The following is a 17,756-nucleotide window of genomic DNA, read 5'->3' on the forward strand; positions in this document are numbered from 1 at the left end:
ATTACAAATCAGTTTATATACTTATTTCACCCAATCCCAGTGCAGAGCTGGCACTTTGAGATGTGTGATTTTCACTGCTTTACTCTTCCCTTTCACATGGCATTAATCATTTACTTCTGAAATACTGCACATCAAGAGCCTGCCTTCCTACCAGATTTCCACAGCAGCCCAAAAATTCAGCGGCAGTTTCCTGAAAAACCTAAAACCCACTGAAGCCAGCGTTACCCCATTGCAAAAGAGCTACATAACTGAAAGGCAGTATCAGCTAGCACCCTCAAAGACTTTACCTGAAGACCATGAGTATCCAACAGGTATAAGCTAGCTCCATAAGTCTCCTGCCCTCATACAATACAAGCAAGAACAATGGAAGAGGAAAAACAAGTTAAAAACCAAGGCATGTTGGGTGGCTCATCAAAAAGCTGAAGCATCCCCAGGATTTAACCTTTTTGTCAATTCTTTCACCCCAACTCACGTTTGAAGCAAGCCTGTTTCATTAACCCCACAGCAGTATGGGGCCATTATGTTTTATAGGAAAAAACACTGGTTAAATTATCTGTCAAGTCCTGTGGTTCCAAACTGCACCTTGAGATACAAGCTGCTGTTAGAAATTTCTTATCTAAGAAAACAGTCTCTACTGGTTAGGGAAAAAAAAAGGAAAAAATGAACTCAGCAGAGACCTAAATGCCATCTTCTGCCGTCAAAAGTTAGGGAAGGCTTAAGGTATCAATCACTTGAAGGGTGGTAGCTATTTTAAAACTGAGATGGAGCAAAATATCTGAACACCTCATACAATATCTGCAATCCAACCACTTTATGCAGAAATGAAGTTTGGGGCATAAGCAGCGTGGGGCAGAGAGGACAAAAACTTGTCTTCAAGCTTTGCCAATCACAATCATTTGCCTGCAGTCGACAGCTCACCACTTCAGCAATGAAGTGTGGAATAACTACATCCACACAGGTTTCAGTGAGACAGACTTGTCCATCACTTCCAAAATAAAAGGTACTTGGAGGGTGAAAAGCACCAAAGCCAGACCACTGAAATCAGAAGCTTTAAGCACCAGAAAAAAAAACTTTCTGGGTCTTAAGGGAACATATGGAAGAACTCACTTTTCACATCCATTCAATCCTTAGTGTTTCCTGTCCTTATCTGCAGCAAGATGCATTTTAAGAGGTTCCTGGTTATGCAGCAGGCTCAGTCCCAGAATGATTAAGGGAGCAGAAGAAAAAAAAAACCCCACAATAAAATCCCAGTTCTTTGTGAAAAACTAACACTTCCTCCAGTCTTGTCAAGGTCTTTATTGGACAATCTAAAGGTAAAAATAGCTACATTAGGGCCTATAGAGATGCTGTTATCCCAATTCTACATGGTTGACAAAGTTAATCAAAGCCCTAGTGGAAAAAAACCCAGCCTTTTAGCTATCAGTGACTGCTCTCTGATGGGAAAAGAGGGAGCAATCTGGCAGAGCTCAGATTCCACATTTTATGTAATTATCAATGATAGAATGGTAACAACTTTGGGGTACCACTTCTCCAATCCCTAATTAAAATCAGGAATGAAGTTGTCTAGAAAAAGAAGAAAAAAAATAATCTAAACCTCCCCCAAGCACAGAAAAGGTGGATATCTTAATGTGGAAAACCAAGCAAAACATGCTGTTAACTCGTTACCTGGGGTACAGCAAAAGCCACAGAGCTTTTGTGAAAAATGGAGCATTTGCTGTGTAAAAATTGCTTACCCTGAGTGAAATCTTTATGAGATATATTTGCAAGTGCCAGATACAACATCTATTTTACAGTTTATGAAAGTCTTCCACTAAATGAGGCTACCATGAAGCAGCTCACCTTTTCCTACAAGCAACAGCTATTTTCCTCTCTATCCCAACTTTCACAACAGGAAAACCTATGTGTCTTTCCTGGCTCTGATGGTGGCTACCCCAAAACATCCTGGCCAGCATCTTGGTGACAGAAGTTGCTGCAAGCTTCCCTGAGCAATCACAATAACCCAAACAACCCAACTCAAAAGTGCCAAAGAGCTCCATTTACCAATCTTTTCTTCACCTCAGGGCTTCCACTCCGGCTCGTCTGCTCAGGCTGTTGTATTTTGGTCTCTGAAACAGTACTTTCATAGAAAGTCATCAGGTCCCCTTTTGCGCTCCCATTTTGCTTTCCTCTCACACCAGAGATACAGAGCAGAGCCATGTTGTCCAGAAACTGCAGTCCTAGTTCCACGTGTAACTTACCAAACATCTAATATTTTTGCACCAGTATATAAGATCCTACTGGATTTAAGTACATGTAACAGTGGTGGATTGACTGTGGCCAGCTGCCCAGCAAGCTGCCCTCTCACTTCTCTCCTCAGCAGGACCAGAGGATGCAAGATGGAAAAGCTCATGGGTCAGGGTAAAGGCGGGAAGATCATTCACCAATCACTGTCACAACTAGGTGAAAGCTGATTTATTGCCAATTAAAGTACACAATAGCACAAACCAGACAGAAATAAACACCTTTGCCTCACCTCACCCCTTTTTCCAGGGCCCAGCTCTCACCCTCACTGTCAACTCCTTCCCCTTGCTTGAGGGGTGCAGGGCAATAGAGGTTGCTTCTGGAAACATCCATGCCGCAGCTCATGGAGGACCCTGTGCTGGAGCACAGGCAGCAGGGATGTCTCTGCCCTGGTGCCTGGAGCTTTCTCCTCCCACCCCAGTGTTTACAGGGATGATCCTCACACTGTTTTCCCTCATTCCTCTCATTTTCCCAGCATTTTTCCCTTTTCTTACCTCAGATTCCCCAAGGCACTGCCAGTGGGGCTGAGCCTGTGCCTGGCAACCAGAACCTGCCCAAAACAGGCCTGAGGCAGCCCCAGCTTGTCCTCATAGACTCCTCAACCCCTGAGCATCCCGTACAGCAACTAATAAAGCAAGGCTTACAAATAACATCATCTACATATGAACCAAAGCAGGGATCTGAGCACAGACGGGACCTTTTCAGCCCTCCAACATGAAGGATGCCTGCAGCAGTGCTTCATGTGGGCCTGAGGACAGCAAGGGGACAAAGAGAAGACCTAGCAGCAGTCCTTATGTCCACAGTACCAGCAAGGCAGGATCCTGGTGGTAGTGTCCAGGCACAGCCCTGCTAATTTCAGATGCCTTCTTCAGTCTTCCTCAGAAACCTCCAAAGAGGGAAAAATGGGCTAGTGTAGCATCTTTCATCCCCTTCTTCACTACCTCTGTTTCTTTGAAACATCTGAACACCTTGGCCCTTCCAGGATGTCCCTTTCAACACCAATGACAATAAAAAAATCCCATTTTTCCTCTGCAATTGAGCCCAACTTTACCAGGGATTTGTTCAACAGTCCTGAATGGTGGCTTTCTGCTACAGTCTCTGGATACATTTACATAGCAAATATTATGTTAAGTATTTCCTTCAAGGCACACCCTGTGCTTCTGTTTGAGAGCCTGGTATGCAATAAGGCAGCACTTGCTCTTGCAAAGGTAGCACTCACACCACACCACTTTGCTGCCCTGCAGCAAACTGGCATGCAAAACCCCCAAATATTTGGCCAGAGGGGGAAGCACGGCAGTGAAAGCCTTTGTACCTCGGAGCTGTGCCGAAGAGCCCCAGGCCTTGGGACACAATTTTCCTCCCAGTTTCCAACAAGTCCAAACTGCTGGCTTTTAAACCATATGGCTTGTTTCCCAGGAGCTGATCACTTGCCCAATTCAATCCCACTGTCTTGAACTCATCTCTTTGTCACTATGTCTTTGCTCACATCCCACTTGAGAGGACAGCATTTGTCCCAAATAGAACATTTCACACCTGCTGCCTCCATAGGGCAGCATTTCTGCAGATGAAGGTCAAAAAACCAAGAACTTATCTGAACTGCAGTGTTATTCCTCTGCAATTTTTCCTTTTTTTTTTTTTTTTTTTTTTGTTTTAAAAATCAGGCTGAGGAGACGGACACAAAAAAAAGGCAGTGCCAGAAAAATGTAGGAAGTGTTAATCTTTGCGTTTGGAAGCACTTTGTTTGATCTACACACCAGCAAATGGTCTTCATTTGTTACACTTCTTATTCCTGCCTGAATTTTCTCCCAGCATTAGTACAGAGCTACATCACATCTGCTAGGAAAGGAACATAAACAGGAGGTGAGCTATAAATATTCCTTTCTCATCCTACTTCCTTTGCCCATCTGCCTTAAACAGGTAATCCACAGTGTCCAGGAAAAGGTGGGGGCAGGAGGAAGGAGATACAATCTTTGCAGAAAAAGGAAGAGGGAAAAGAAAGAAATAAATGTATGAAGCAATTGCTCCTTGTTCTTCATTGTACCTTTCTTCCAGGCATTAATGCTGTAATGCTGTAAGAAGATGAGTCTTGTAACAGGAGCATCACTGCTTTTGACGGCTTTGATAGAGCCTCTTCAGGGTAAGAGAGGGAAGAGAAGGTAATGAAAAGGAAGAAGTTTAACAGACATGATAAGAATATTGGTCAAGCAGTCTCTACTGCTTTTAACAAGTGTTCCCTTTGTCACCATCCACATCATTCCGTGACAATCCTCACCTCACATCCCTCCGCCTACAAAGAACAACCCAAAATTTTTTCTGTCTATATTCTTAAGGTTATTGCTGACATCAACAACTTAAGAGAATTACACTATTCCTATGTTACTTGAATCAGATTATAACTATGGTACACCAGACCACCATACTCCCTCTTTCATGCAAACTTCACACAGTCCTCTTGCAGGCAAACCAGAGCAGGGCTGAAACATCTCCCTTGCAGTTTGTGATGCCAGATCACAGTTTCACTGTGAAAATATTTTTACTTTACTGGAGGTAGAATAGTTCAAATTCCACTTCTTTAACACAGCCCTCATGGTTACCAGGAAAAAAAAAAAAAAACTGCTGAGAATTTTAATTCCCTTGCATTCTGAAGGTTTGGCATACTAACCAAAGTACCATGGTACATTTAAATATTTAAACCTGTATCAGCTTTGAAACCTGAGACAAAGGAAAAGCAGAGCTGAACTCCTTTTTCCAAAGAGTTTGTCAGACCACAGATCACAGAAACTTATACACAAACTTAATATCCCTATAATGTTAATGTTTAATGTCCTCTAGTTAACAATGTCCTCACTACTTCAGTGGACAGCCTCTCACACCCATCCTGAGAGAAAAGGTGCAGTGTTCACCTACTGTGTGCCATAGGTTACATGCCTAGAGAAGGCAACTCAGCAGAAAAAACACAAGTGAAAGGCAGCATTCTACAGGGGCAGATCTTTATTGACATACTAATGAAGCACAGTAAGAACACAAACATACTTATTTTGAGCCTGATGTTTAAATAGCATGTTAAATAACAGCTTTGTAGATTTCTCAGTTCAGCTTTCCTCAGCTCATCTCACCTGGCCTGTTTGTGAGACAGGAAACTGAGGTTGACCCCTTCTGTATAGTACAAGGAAGAGCCATATGGTACCTGAAGCATTGTGTGCATGGTTTCAGAAACACAAACTTGGCAGTGTTTCTGAAGTTCCTCAACATTGTTGTGCTACAGTTCCGCTCTGGCTAGGAAGTGCACAGAAGAGCCAATATGGTCTTGTTCCTCTAGAGAAGGCTAACATTTATCATCTGTGGGACAGTTACCCAAAACCCCATTTCTCCATCTTGGCAGCAGCACTTCTGACTGGAACTCCAGTTCCTGTACTGCCCACTTTATCATCAGTCATCTCTGGGAAGATAAGGCAGAGACGCAGCAATCAAAAGGGCTTTATTTAATTGACCATTGATAAAGGAAATAACTGTAACAGCATCTCCTATAGCACTCACTAGCTCAAAACTATTAATTTCAGCTTCTCCTGTACAGAATTACCGTGCTATGAAACTGAACAACATAATTATTCTTAAATGCATGAAAGCACAACAGATGCATTAACAGCTAAACAAAGTTTGAGGAAAGCTAATAACATTGAATCATTTCAAATAGATCATTTCATCTGGCAGCCAGTGCCATTCTCAGAGCAAACTCAGTCATGGCCATCACTCCTTCAGGATGAGCGCAGCAGGACAAGAGGCTGAACACCCTAATGAAGGGCTGCCTCTCCCTGTCAGGTGCCACCACAGAGTTCATGGCCAGGCCATCATCAGCACCAATCAATTCTGTCACACCCCCCCTCCATCTTAGGAGAACCAGTTGAAACTGGGCTGATGGACACATGCACTACACACAAACACACCTTCAGTTTATATAATGAGTAATCCAGGGCATCTAAGTTAAATCACTAAAGAATCTAAAAGAAAATCAGACCAAAAATTTCCCTAGACGTTTTCAACAGTTACCATGTTCTTAACTGCCAGTATATGTGATAAACCAAGATCATAGGGGAGCATTACATAAGGAGTTCCCAAACATCTGGTTCCAGTTTGGGTTTAAAAATACTATTTTCTACTAATTCTATATCATGCGGATTACAAGGACTGTTTTAGCTGGATTTTAATTGAACATTTCCAGATCGTTTCAGTGAAAGTATATTTTTTGTTTTAAAATCCAGAATGTAAGTTACTATGTTTATACCTCTAACCATCTAAATTTTTTCCCCACAGAAACTGTTATAAGCTTCGTGCAAAGAATAAAACACAAATCAGTTTTCAGCAGCCAGCCCTGAAAAGCCAATTTGTACTACTTGCCCCACCATAATCCATAAACCACTCAGAGATATGCATGCTAAGGGCAGTTCACACTTCTTTCCAGTATGAACACTGCAGCTTAATTCATGTTAAGCCACTGAGAAGTCTTGGAAACAAACCAGTAGAAAAATTACCATTTCTCTACGACAGTTTTAGGATTACTGACCTTGGGAAAACAGATAATCCTGGGAGAGTAGTGGGAGGCATTTGGCTAGGTCACTTCCTTAAAGCTTTTCCAAATCAGTTAAACTGGGTTTAATATATTGTGATAGGTGTTCAGTAGCCTAGAAGACAACAGTTTGTAATTTGGCTCTGAATTACATAATCTGTCAGACACACCTTTGCAGTTGGTATTTTCATTGACAGCCTGAGCTAGTTAATGAAAATGGAGTCGTTCTTCTCAGGAAAATTAAGTATACACATGAAACAGAGCGAAAAAGCCTCCTTAGAGAAACACAAAGGGACAGGCAACATTCAAAACATGCTTTTGATCCAAGCAAGGAGGCTGGCTCAGCTCATTCAGAATAGGAAACTCTCCGTACTTTCTTTCCAAGAACCTTTTTAATACTTTTTCACTGCACTAAATAAGCCTGCAACACTTTTTCTTTGATACAATGTTAATTACTAAAGTTCTTTCAAGCTTGAACCCCAGGTTTCTTCCCCTCTGTAGGTAAAGTTTTACATTGACGGAGAACCCATCCACTACCACACAACCGTACCACCTCACATGCATATGTGCTAATGCAAGTTGGGTGAAAGCCCCCTCAGCTTCCCAGATACATATACCTCCTTTGGACAACTTCACCTCCTGCTTTCATGTCAGCGAGGGGAGTCAAAACCCTTCCCTCTACCACCACCCAGGCCATGCGCTCAAGTTGTTACAGAACAGCTACAGCACTGGCGACAAGTTACACTTCCACTGATTCTGCTATTTGCAGTACAGGGACTTAACACTTACTAGCAAGAACAGACTGAAAACTGAATAATTTAAGACCTTCACCAGGACCAGTTTGGGTCATTCCTGACATGACAGAAGCTGAAGTCCTAAGGCCACTTTCCACCTTATGATGCTGTCATCTTAAAGCAGCTTGGAGTTTCCATCCACATCTTGCTGTAATCTTAGGTTTAGCTGTACTGAGTGAGCAAACAATGGAGAGAGCACATTTCAACAGCTCACATACTGGTAGGACTCTGCCGTGTTATCAAAGCTTGTGAAATCTGCTAGGATCACAGTTCTGCAGTCTTGTGCTTGCACCAAGGGACAGCTTGCAATCATCTCCAAAACAGATACCAACAAATTTAGAAGATCCAAAAGTAAAAGAGTGATTCAGGGTTAGGACTCCGTTATAAGCAGTTTCTTTCATCCCTGTCTGCTTACACTATTTCAATAACAGGTGAACTGGATCAGAACAAATTTTTCTAAGTGAACCACAATTACCTGTCACAGCCTCTAGTCATAATGATTTCCAACTGTATCTGCTAAAAGACTGCATGTCCAAAAATATTCTCTAGAGACATGGAAAGCAGGTTCCTCTTTTCACAGGCATCTTCTGTTTATTTGTTTTGGAGTTTTGTGGGCTTGCTTCTTTGGGGTGTTTGGTTTGGCTTTTGTTTCGCTGGTCTTTTGGGGTTTTGGTTTGTTGGTTTTTTTTGTTTGTTTGTTTAGTAAAGACAAAGCTCATTACTAAAAGAAAATAGAAAGCAACAAGGCATTACTAGTTAAGAGTTCAGGTATGAGGCCCAAACACTTCAAACCGAATAGGTTCTATTTGCAGCAACTAAGTCCCCTGATAGCACTCTCAAACCCATTCAGGTAGCATTCAAAGTTTCTGCTTTCTCAGCACTTTCTCAGCAGTGAAAACACATTAGCCATTGAGAAAGCATTAAAAGTACTAAACCAGGTAGCTGTAAGTATTGTAAGTGGCTGGCCAGCTAAATACTAAGCAATTCCATAAGAGTGCTCTAGATGTTTAAAAAAAAACAAAACACAAACCAAAATAAAATTAAACCAGTGGAAAGCAGACTACAGTTTTAAACACACAAACCAGTAATAATTCCACGAAATGCACATTAAATAAAGATCACTAATTTCTGAGGGAAACAGTCATGACAGAAACAACAAACACGCACAAAGGTTTGAAAAGCAGGAGCTAGCATGGTCATTGAGCAGCAAAACAGAAGGAATGCAGGTACAACACCTTGCTACAACGCTGCATGGCAGAGCAGGACACTGCACCAACTGCAAACAGTAATTTTTGAGGAACATGAAAACACAGCAGCTCTACCCAGCCAGAGTCCCTCTCGCAGAGATGACAAGGCAAGAAGGTTTGTCCAGACAAGTGTGACTTCTGCAGGGGCATTTGGAGTAACCTTGTGCTATTATCAGTAAGGAGGTTGTAGAGCAGACAAAAATCCATTTACCTTGCCCTTTCTCATATTGGGCACAGTGTACATAAGTATTTTGAGGCTAAATAAAAGGCAAAAGTCTCATTCTACATTGTGCTCCTGTAATTTAAGAACATAACCATGATCTTGGAAAAAAAAAATATCAATAACATGTTACCACTGCAAGAGTTTCAATGCAATTTGTGAAATCATGCACGGGTGGTGGGTGACTAGCATACGCTTCTCTTATGACAAATTACTTTTCCACATCAGAAACCAAGGAAGACTCATAATAAAGAGAGACAGTAAGAGTTTTATAGGCTGGAATGTAGTCTGTTTGTGGTCCTTGGAAACATTTCCAAGTAAGACCTGCTCTGTATCTCATGGAAGGTGCGATTTGTTATGTACACATTATTTAACTACAAAAGCAAGTCTGGCAGACCAGTACTACACAGTAGTAAATCTGGTCAGTAATAACTGCTGTTCTCCTTGCCTATTGTGGAATGGGACGACAGATTTAAACTTAGAGTACTAAATTAAATGAGTTTGGCACTATGACTCTTTGCATTACCAAAGGCTTGGCAAAACCTCCATCCTCCAGACCACTGAAAATTTCAGAAATAATATCTCCAAGACCACTGGATAACCACCACCCTTCTGCTTTTGGCAGCTGATGGGAAAACCCATTCACAAGTTTGTAGGAAATCACATTGCAATTGAAGGGATGACTTCTGGGAGAGGGAGTTCTCCCACACACATTTATTATTCTTAACTCAGCTAATCTGAAGCTCTTGGTTTGGAATTCTGCATCTTCCAGACAGGAAGTCTTGCCTAAGGAAGATTAAATACCTGGTTCCATCAAAGAAACAAGATCTCTAGAAAATCACTCCATACAAATCACTCCTCTTACCAAAGTGTCAGATCTGTATGTAACTTCCCTAAACAGAAGCAGCACTCCTATGATATTTAAACCCACAATCCCTCCCAGAAATCACAGCAAGACATCAGAGGACTCGTTCCTGCTGGCTGAACCATGAGCATGCAAAGCCCCCTCAACTTCACACTGTGGTGCTGTTACTTCACTGATCTGCATTACAAATGTCACTGGCATCATGGACCCTTGCTGCGTACCAGGAAGTTGGTATTAGCTGCCTCAGCCCCTGTGGTCATTTCTTTCACAGCCATCTCAACACTACCAAGTCACAGACAAGCCCCTGCAGTTCTGTAGAGGTCCCACCTTGTTTCCTCTGGGGTAATAGGAGATAACAAGGCTGGACAGATGTACCCCTACCCCTCCATTTAAAATAATTGCACAGAAGAATCAAACACCTCTGACACTTGCCTGTTTAGGTAGTGGCTTATTTCTAGGCAAGAACAACAAGTACTCATGGACTTGGTATAAAAAGAAGTTTGAAAGATAAACAGAAAGAAAGCCTGGATAGCCCAAAAGAGATTTCAATAAGCTTTCCCACATTATTTTCAGGCTAGCAAGAGGCTTAAAATACTCATTCTGATCTGACTAAATGTAACTCCCACAAGTGTCAAGCTCGCATTAGTGGGGTGACTTGAACTTCCTTTTATGCCCCAAATCTTCCTACAATTGCGTTTAAATGCCATCTCTTTCCTTGCTTCCCTCCTCCCTCCATGAGACAGGACTTCCTCGATTCTCAGTGTAATTAGGAGATAATTTTAACTCTGTCACTAGATTGATTGCACTGGTGCTTAAACTGCGCTATTAAGCAACTCATTAGCTAATATATGGTACTTTTTCCGTGTGACAGAGCAACGCTCAGTTGGGGGGGGGGGGGGGAAGAAATGATGCATGACTCCAAAGAAACAACCACCACTGATCCTTAAATTGCACAGGCATACAACTACAGCTGTTAAAGCACTGCTTGGGGAACCATATACCCTTTACCATTAACAATAGAGGCAAGACAAGAAACCATAACTTTAACCCAAGCTGCTTGGCATCCTGCATCCAAGGTCACTTGTGAACATGTTCTAGGAGCAAAGGGTATAAGAGCCCATAAGCTCTGACTTTTAAATGCTGCTTTAAATGTTTATCACAGGAGAAAATACAGCATTTTCAGTCATACGCTGCTACCTGAAAAAGGTTCCTGTACTTCAAATTACTTGAATTAGTCTGCTTCCAAATACAACACAAAGTTAGGCAGTACAGTGTGTAGCAAGAAGCTTATTTCAACCACATGACAGCTGACTAAGTTCTATGAAGGAAGTGTTTTTCCACTTATTCCATCTGGTGATTCCTTCAAGAATTCCAAATTAAGTAGTAAAGAATAACAGTAAGAAATCATTTAACAAGTCTTCGTGCCCAAATGGATTGTCAAACCATGAAGGACTCATAAACAGCCTAGTTCAAAACAGCTGTTTTTCCCCTTCTAGGAAAACCTGTCCAAAATACAAATTTGCAAGGGGAGCCATTTTGCAAGTCTGTGACACCAAGGCCTTCTGTAGCAGCAGCCACAGCTACTGGCTTTGCCAACTACCTGCTTAGGAGCTGCTTCAGCAACTCACTCCCTCCACCCCTTCTGTCTGAACATAGCGCAGCAGTGGATTTATAACCACAACAGCACACGTTTTATAGACCAGCCCAGGATTAAAGCACCTGAAATAGTGTCATTTGAGCTGCATCTTCTTTCAGTCAGATCCTGTTTGCTCACCTAAGCTTCCTCAAAATTCATGCCTATTGTGTCCTACATGAAGTTTCACCTAGTTACTTGGTTTGACTCTCACAAGCTAGATTGCAACCCGAGTCTAATGCCATGCAGCAGGAGCAGAACGCAGACTTCCCTTTCAAAGAAAGATGGACCTGTGAAGATCTTGGCTGACAGCGGAAACTGAAGCTACACAAACACATACACCTGAACATGCACATCCACACAGCTTCCATACAGCAGGGCTGACCATCTTTCCGTCTTTACCAACTGCCAGAGTGACATGAAGTTTGTTTTTAACAGTGGGCCATGTGAAGAGCTAGGAACATCAGTTCACTCAGCCAAATATCACAGGCTAGCTGCCTTCTCTGTGGTAAGTGGCTTTGTCTAGTTCTTGGGGACAACGAGAAAAAGCGAAGAGCTTGCCTGTAGCTAAGGTTAAGATAATGGAAGCTTTAAACTAGTGTCAGTGTTTGCTCTTCACAGAAGGTATATTTCACAACAGCCATTTGGGTGACTGGCACCTTTTCTTTTCCTCTCCAATGTGCTGCAGCACCTGGGAACTAGAGAAGTCTGATACAGAGACCAAAGATGTTCCATGTTGTTTAAAAGGAATCTCACATAACAGAAATCACTAAAGTATCAAAATATACTACTCTACCACACTGAAAAAAAAAAAAAAAACAACCCAAAAAAACCAAACACCCCCCCCCCCAAAAACACCACCAACCAACCAAAAACCAAACCAACCACCACACTCCAAGTTCTCTTGCAAGCCAATCCTGAGAATCCTTCCCCCCCCACACACACACACCCTTTTTTCCATAATAGCAAAATTTATGTCCCACACCTGGAGAAGGAGCCAGTATAGCATAGCTGGGGAACCAAATTAAATTCCAGGTCTTCTTTCCCAACCTTCAAATACAATACAGACTATTAGCACTTTACCGAACATTGCAGTAGCTATTTTGCCTTAACATGTCAGCCAAGTACGGTCCCTATCGCTCCACAGGGTGGGGGGTTGGAGCATCTCTGTAGATGTCACTGTGGCCATCTTAGAAGTGACTGCTACAGCCGTCGAACAGACTGCATGAACACAAAATCAGCTGACTTGTTTTTGAACTGTTGCTAACAGCACACATTATTTGTGTAGTTAAAATAACAGTTCTCAAGAGTGGTGGTGTTTCAAGTTTCTGCCACCATCATTTCTGCAGCCATCATCTGATAGAAGATTTAATGGCTACCAAGGAAAACAAAATGAATGACAAATTTATAAGCTAGCAAGGACAGTGCTATTAGAGCAGCTCACGAATTGTCCACACCATTAACACATGAACAAAGCTGTAGAACCCTCTACAAGCTGAAAGACCAGAGATACTTCTTTTTTAAGCTACGAAAGAAAACTTTGGAGCTTCAGGTAACCTCAAAGCATTAAAAACATTAATACACCAAAACCAAGCAACCTAAAGATGAGTGAGATAACCATTTACTATACATCTAGTTCTCTGAACCAGTGCATCTGTACTAGTTTCTGCCCCCCCCTTCCGTAAGGGGGGCACCATTCAATTTACTGCACGTAGTGAGCAACTGATGTAAGGAGATTTTATTCAGGCAGTTGATATGTATTTCAGATTGTAATTTTTATTTTTGAACCAAGCCACAAGGGCTTCATTAGAATCCAGAGACGTCCACACCTGGCACACGAGGTGTCTGAAGCTGTAGTCATACTGGAGTTCTGGATAAAGGCACACTAGTAACCACCATAAAGTGGACGGTAACTAGACTTTCAGATCAGTCAACCATTTCTGTGCAAAATAAAACTGCAACAAGCATCTTCAAAGACCCACATGTGTCTGTCAAGTTCTTCACAGTAAAACAGAGTCAGCTACCACAAGCACCAGCTCTGTTGTCAACCTGCACATTTCCATGAGCTCCTTGTAGCCAAAGCTAGATGAAAGCAAAGATCTTTATGGAGCACTACATCACAAAACCCCGACTGAATCCTTAAACCCAACAACCTAATTTTGAAAGGCAGACAGCTATAACATCTTGAACTTGGCTAATAAAGCACAGTCATCTGGATTTATTATTAATATGTTTTCAGAGCAAACCTAAAATACAAGAAGTGATACACGGTTGGGCTATGTCATATATTAGGCAACCTCATACGTTACATTTGCAGCTGTTTCATCAGCTGTCACCAGTCATCTAGCACTTACCATGTACAAGAGAGGCTGCCCTTGCCCTGTTTACCAGTTTCCCCACCACAGCTCTGATCTCAGCCTCTTCAAAACACAGTTCATGACACCATATACTATACACACCCTACTAACATAAGCACTTCATGCACTCCTTACAAACAGGAAGAAATAAAAAAAGCTAAAGTTTTCTCTGTATAATGGCATGACTGGTCAACAGTTACAGGGTTTGCATCAAAGTGAAAAATGTATGTAGTTTTGCCAAAGACCACCAGTTTTGGCTTAAAATGTGAGTGGAACATGCCTCTGCCAGTCACCAGTTTACAGAACAACATAAGAGCTCAAATCACATTGCATAGGGAAAACAAACTCCACATTCCTGGAACAGAAAGACAATAAAAGAGGAAAGTGGTGTTTATATATGCAGAAATACTATGTTGCTTTGAAGCAAAAGTCTCAGATACTTCATTTTGGGTTTGGGGGAATTTGCTTGAGTGTTTGTTTCAAAGCTGTTGGGAGAATAAAACAGAAATTTTTCATACTGCTACATCAGAAATAGTGGCTCAGCTGCAGTTCTCCAGGAGCAAATTCATGGTGGTACATCAAGCACAAGGAAGCAGATCCACTAAACCATACTCAGTAATATGAATTATGAGGCAAGGATCAAAACCAAAATGTTATCAGCTACTGAATGTCAGGTACAAACTTGAAACCTGCTTCTATATGGCACTGCAAATAGTTATGTGACCCTTCACATACCTCATTTCAGCTGTTTTTAACAGGTCATCAAGAGATGTGTCCTCTGACAGCCTTACCAGTAGCTTTATTAAACGTTAAGCTTCTCCTCTTCCCAGGTAACAGCCATACAGTATTTGAACATTTCATAAGTGCAAGTCACACTTGCCTGAGGAAGGGAACCAATACCTACTTCCACTGTCCATTTCCAGTTAATTGGACTGGACTGTGCTGTTATCAGCCCAGGACACCTCACAGCAAATCGACAAACCCCAGTACTGGGCACAGTGTGGTGGTGAAACAAGCTTTCATAACATTCACCCTCTTCAGGTGTCCTTGCCTCCTGTCACTCAACTGCTCATTGCTCTTTATTGCAACCCAGGGAAACTTCCACAACTGCTTCCTTACAGCTGCAAGGCCGAGAAAGGTATTTTACTGAACTGTGCACCCTTCATTAGCTTCTTGGCTCATGGACATATAAAGTTATCACTGGCTTATACAAAGATATCCAAGGATATTTAATGCAGTTAAAACATTTTGGCACAGAAATAAGAAAAAAACCTGAAGTGTTTCAATGTTTGGCTAAATTTGCTATTTGGGGAGAAAGTACTTTCTAAGCAAGTTTATCCATGAGATCACTGCTTTGTGATACACATCAACAATTCAATTCATCACAGAACTATTTTCAAGGACTTGCCAAAAATGGAGAAATAATAGGATAGACATTGCAGAGGAGTTCAACAGAGGCACACACGTGAATGCACACACACTCTATCCTCCTGAATAAGGAGCCACCCAAGTGTGACCTCTGACTTGAAAGCAATTTTTTTCCTATTTAAACTAACTAATGAGTGTAAACTAGCTGTGTCATTTCTCAGGTGGTCACCGCCTTACTTTCTACAGCCCTTTGTTTGCACAGCACTTAAACTTCTCATTAAGTTCTTTCAAATGAAAGACTTCATGTAGGAAAGGCCCCAAAGAGGCAATTCAGGTAAAAAGCAAATGATTTTTTCCATGTACCTGCACATAAAAAACATTCTTCCTTCAGTCAATAAACTTTATTCTTCCTTGAGAAGGATTTGTCAGACACCAAGCACAAATAGACTGTCCAACTCAAAGCAGGAAGTACACAGGTCAAAACGTGCTGTTCAGCTTCAAATCACCATTTTTATTTCTGTCTTGCTCCCTGAAAAATAAACTTCCATTTTATACTCAGGGTAAATTCTTAGTGCTACCAGCTCTTGTTTTAATCCCCCAGCTCCTCATTCACCCTTAACAATCCTACTATCCGCTGTACACATTGGGTGTACTGCCAGGACACCACTACTTACTTAAACCCTCCAATACTGTTTTACATGCTGTAGGTTTAACGTGTATACGTGGCACTTCTTGGGGTACAGCCCCTCAGCCTGTTGCATAGGGCATATGCATTGCATAGAAGGCAAGCAATTGCTGTGCTAAGCAGGATAAACTGCGAGGACAAACTTCTTAAAACAGTTCTATTGCCAAAAAGCATAGTATGTAATTTCCAGTATTACACAGCTCTATAGTATTAAAGGATATGAGTCATCAGGATAAGATTAAAAGGAACTAGTTTTCTAATATTGCCAGGGGAAAAAAAAAATAAAATTGGTTTGTGGAAGTGACAAGTTATACTTCTTAAAGATCTTCTTGGTCTGCTTTCCCCTCAAATGGATGCTGTCATTTTGATGCATCAGTGGATGCTAGATCAATGCAGCCCTACACTTCATGTCTTCGAGAAGTTATCTTCCAAATCTATCTGGGAATTGTTCAAATATTACACAGGCTGAAGAAAGAATAAATCAAACTTAACTATTGAAAACAGAGGTCATTTATCTTGCAAGATGAGAACAGAGACAATAGGCTATGAATAATGCAAAAGAGGTAAGGTACAAAATATTCAGTTCAGCCTATTACCTGCAGCCTGAAGTGGGTATAAAACAGTTGATTAAATTGGAGGGTGAAAGCTGTTCAACCTTATTACTGAATAAATATTTTAAAGCAATTTCTCTGTTAAACATTTGGATTTCATCTGCTAGCCTGAGCTTTACCCAAGGACACTTGGATGAGGGAGAGCAGTAGGCTATAAGCCTGTGCTTGCATTAGAGAAAGACTAAAGCTAACAGGATGTTTTGAGCAAAGACCTCTACAAGAACGTGTGCCCTTTCAAAGGCAGCAGTCTGTAAGGGTGCACAAGATAAGGGGTGAGCATTCCTAAGACATACTGGCAGGCTGCAGGTCATGGTTCCAACAGCTGCTGTGAAGCTACCAATATAAGGAAAAGCAAAAGCACCCAACCCCAAACCAAAAGCTCTGTTTTTATTGTAGCTACAACTTCAGCAGGAGTTTGCTGCCCCTCTGTGCAGTATGCTGCATGTTGGCACTGCTGAAAGTAAGGCTGACATCAGGATGCATTTCAGTGCTGCGTGCTTACGGCTTCTCTTCCCATCACCAGGGCTAAAAGGGACACATCCTGAGAATTGATGGGAATTCTCTACTCCCCCTGGTGACATTGCTCTTTGCAGAGGCCATAAAACCCTCCCCAGCAGTTACCACCCTTTTGCCTAGCCTTTAACTGCAGTGTCATTTCACCTTCCTGTGTTCACCAATACAGCCTTACAAAAACCTAGTTAAGATTTGTATACCACTTTCAGCAAGTTAATTTCTTACATTTAGCTTCATACATCTCTTGAGGAGAAAACCTAAAGTTAATAATTCTGCTTATGAAGGTGTGAGGTCAGGAACTGCTTTGGGAATAAAATTAGAGCCCAGAGAGCAGGTATCAGATCATTTAATCTGCATTTTCCCACCTCATCTAACCTCGTAACTGCACTATCCAGCTGTTACAGGGAGCATAATGGGTACCACAACAGAACTGCCACCTGATAACGCCAATGTAAATCACTTAAATCAGTTAAGATTCACATTATTTCCATGCAATTTGTTTCAGAGAATGATTGGGCACATAGCCGGCTGAGCAATTTGAAATTCTGTAAAAATATTCTTAATTGCATTTGAACTATAAAGGGAGGTATTTCTCAGTGCTCATAAAAGAGCAGATCTT

General features: G+C 41.6%; 1 protein-coding gene across 1 annotated transcript in view; it reads right to left on the reverse strand.

Annotated features, from left to right (window-relative positions):
* MCU (mitochondrial calcium uniporter) overlaps window positions 1–17,756 on the reverse strand; it is an 89,644-nt gene that overhangs the window by 16,021 nt on the left and 55,867 nt on the right. The gene's annotated exons all lie outside the window — the stretch shown is intronic.

This window comes from Neopsephotus bourkii, unplaced genomic scaffold, assembly GCF_033783945.1.
Source record: "Neopsephotus bourkii isolate Nb327-2 ecotype Australia unplaced genomic scaffold, CSIRO-AGI_Nbou_v1 NB_1634, whole genome shotgun sequence".
Lineage (NCBI taxonomy): Eukaryota > Metazoa > Chordata > Aves > Psittaciformes > Psittacidae > Neopsephotus > Neopsephotus bourkii.